General features: G+C 34.5%; 1 long non-coding RNA gene across 1 annotated transcript; it reads right to left on the reverse strand.

The window, feature by feature from the left end:
• Nucleotides 1–373: 373 nt before the first annotated feature.
• On the reverse strand, nt 374–1749 carry LOC126381080 (uncharacterized). The gene is made up of 4 exons (XR_007568663.1): nt 1676–1749; nt 1352–1482; nt 989–1215; nt 374–520 (listed from the first exon to the last, which is right to left on the reverse strand). It is a non-coding gene; the product is annotated as an uncharacterized LOC126381080 (long non-coding RNA).
• Between the last annotated feature and the right edge of the window lie 1989 nt (nt 1750–3738).

Consider the following 3738-nt stretch of genomic DNA (forward strand, 5'->3'; position numbering starts at 1 on the left):
CAGACCCGACCCGAGACATGGAAACGACATACAAATAATAATAAGATTAAAAATAATTAAATAAAAAATATTTTCCCATGATTCGGGAATTTTTCGGGTGTTTATTTTATTTTCCCATATTTTCCCGATATTTTTTCTTTCCCACCCAATTTTTTCTTTCCCTGCCCATCACTACATATTACCAATTAGTAAGTAGGTAGGTAGGTAGGTATAAACTTAATAATAACATTAAAATACACATGGTTAGCTTTTTATCAATTTAATTATAAGATAATATAAAATGATTTTGAGTTTGACGACATCTCTGAACATAAATAGCTACTAACTACATACAATGCAACGGTATACTTAATACAGCTTTAACATTCACTAGATATTAACCTCTCATATGCCGAGATACCAGACACAATAGATTTTACATTGTGTCTGGTCGAGATCCGCGTTCCGGCGTTCGAAAGATTAATGCTTTTGAGGTGAGTTCATCCTGCAAACAAGACATGCACGAGCATCCAACAGAAATCTGAAAGGAAATATGACTATTCTTAAAACATAATTGTAGTTTTGACGTCCATATGGAACCAATAAATACAAATTAGGCACACCTTATACCTACAATAATGAAAAGCACAATATTATTTAACGTGTAGGGATAACATTAAATTGAAATTAGAACAATGTTTCAATCATAATTATTTCCTTATAACAATTATGATTGAAATAGGTAATACATAAAACTGTTTTAAGTTTACATGGTTATTATCATAATTAAAATACATAATAACAGGTTTTTACCACATTTTAAGCAGGGATATGAAACTCCTGATATTTCGACACTGTTGCAAGTGCCATGATCACGGGATGACTGATTCACAGTGTCGAAATATCGGGAGTTTCATATCCCTGCTTTAAACATGGTAAGAACCCGTTATTATGTGTTTTAAATACATAAAACTATTTAAACGGCTCTCACACAAAATAACTTTATTACCTGTCTCGGAGACATTTCTTTTTCTATACATATAATATCACTTTCAATTCTTTCCATAAGTCTCTGGCCTGTAATTTTGTCTTCCTGAGTGCCTTCCCAAAGATATTTCACAACTTATACAGATACAATTGTGTCCAACTCTCAGACTGGAACATTCTTCAGCAGTTGTTATTGTTGTTGTTGCTTAGTATGAGTTAATTATGACAAAGTCGATCAGCATCTGACACCTAAAAATAAATAACTTTATAATAACAGTGTCATTTGATTGTATGTTCCTTAGATACTTTATGCAATACAGTATATTGTGTATTGTATTATACCTTATTGGTAAGAAATTAATCAGAAAAAAATAAATACACGTACCGTATCATGTCCATGCCATTTTTATCTATTAAAGACACCAGTTCAGAGCTAAGCTCCACATTCATGCATTGTATTCATTTGTAGGTTTGGTTTCAACAGAATGTGGCAATCGAGTCAAACAACCATGATGTCTGAAATGAAATAAAAAAGGACTGTATAATAAGCAAAACACGCGATGCGATTTACTCTTCTTCATAGTGCTCACGCTCTCGCATTTTGCCTTTCGGCATTTTAAGTCGCGTGTTATCTTGTTCTAACGAAATTAATACCTATAATGTGAGGTAACGTTTATCTAAAGCATTATATTTTTAAGAAGGTACTTACATTGCAATTTATCAACGAACATTAACATTATTCACAAACTTTTTTCGGCTCTATCCAAAGTAAAGTAAACAAACACATTGACAGTTCTTCATTTTTTTTTTTTTGTTTTGGTTTTCCCCGAAGGGTAAGGCAAAGGGAACTATGCCCATACAGCCATGTCTGACGTATTTTTTTTCTTGATGATAAATGAAATGATGAAAGGTGATGATGATGAAAGGTGATGATGATGAAACCTAAGCCCCCACCCTCGGAATAGACTCCTACTCCGAACCCCAAACGAATTAACTCAAAAGTCCGCATAAACTTTTGAGTTATGAAGCGGCTTCCCGGCACGAAGCGAAAATAGGCAGATACACTTTGTTTATTGAATACTTGACAGTTCTTCATTTTTTTTTTTTTTGGTTTGGTTTTCCCCGAAGGGTAAGGCAAAGGGAACTATGCCCATACAGCCATGTCTGACGTATTTTTTTTCTTGATGATTAATGAAATGATGAAAGGTGATGATGATGAAACCTAAGCCCCCACCCTCGGAGTAGACTCCTACTCCGAACCCCAAACGAATTAACTCAAAAGTCCGCATAAACTTTTGAGTTATGAAGGGGCTTCCTGACACGAAGCGAAAATAGGCAGATACACTTTGTTTATTGAATACTCCAATATAATAACACTCGCGAATGTCTTCCGACTAACTTAATGCGATCATTAACCACAAAACACCACTTCGTATTAATTATTTAGATTATTCAATGAAGAAAGCAACTGTCCCGTTCCCGCCTCCCGCCAAAAAGCCTGACAGTTCTTCAGCAACAAGGCCAAATTTTTGTTTTCTCCGAATGGCTAGGCAAAGGAAACTATGCCCATACAACCAAGTCTCGTGTATCTTTCTTTTTCGTGATAATGATTAATTAAATGATGAAAGGTGATGACGACAAATGATGAGATGACATCTAAGCCCCCATCCTCAGCGCAGCAGACTCTTACTCCGAACCTCAAACGAATTAACTCAAAAATCCGTATAAACTTTTGAGTTATGAGCGGTTTTTTGGCACGAAGCGAAAACAAAAAAAATAACATAAATAGAGAAATATTTTTTTTCTAATATAATTACACTATCGCGAATGTTTTACGCCTAACTTAATACGATAATTTACCACAAAACACCACTTCGTATTAATTATTTAGATTATTCAGTGAATAACCATAACGCTCATGTTTCCGCCAAAAAGTCCAAAACCAAAAAATAATTATTATTTAAAAAAAGTAAACTCTTGGAATTTTTTTTTGGACCGTTGGAAAGACTCATCCTTGTCAGACATTTAAGTGAAATATTACCTACCCCCCAAAATGTCAAGTGTTTTCAATCTTTTTATCTTTAAAAACATTAAGATGACATTAAAAAAAATATGAGTGCATATTTCTCTGTGTCTTTGTAACCAGGCCAAAAATAAAAAAAACTTGTTGGCGCCAGTTGGCGCGAAAAAAGTGACAATCTATAGCGAGTAAAATAAACGCGCCACCTATTGGTGCTAATCGCGCGCCAAATAAGCGCACTGTCCGCCCGCCCGCTCGCTACCGCTCGCCATAGTTTTGTTGTTAATATTGTTAATTTGTTTTTCACTGATTTATTTTTACAGTATTCTTTATATTTTATAGTTTAACTTCTTGAGTAAATAACTAAACAGTGCAAAGTGTTTTTATTTGAATGACGGCTATAAAACTGGCTGCCCAACGTGTGGCCGAACATCGAGTGAAAACATTGTGTGGAACTGTATTTTCGTTGTTTTGTGTACGATTTGGGACTTGACAAGTTTTTTTCGGGTTGATGGACACCTGTAACTTCGTCGACATCGTATTTCAGCGAAATTATAAAGGATTTCAGTGTAAAATCAGTGAAACTGCGCGTACGCGGTCATTGACTTTTCGTCAATTTTGGGTTCAAAAACTGTCGTATACAGTTTTCTTACGGACATTCAATATCAGTTAATGTTTTTGGACATTTGTATTATCATAAAAGTGTTGTGTTACATACATTCTACTTTTTACAAGTTTTGTTCGAACATTTT

Source organism: Pectinophora gossypiella, unplaced genomic scaffold (genome assembly GCF_024362695.1).
Source record: "Pectinophora gossypiella unplaced genomic scaffold, ilPecGoss1.1 Pgos_35, whole genome shotgun sequence".
Lineage (NCBI taxonomy): Eukaryota > Metazoa > Arthropoda > Insecta > Lepidoptera > Gelechiidae > Pectinophora > Pectinophora gossypiella.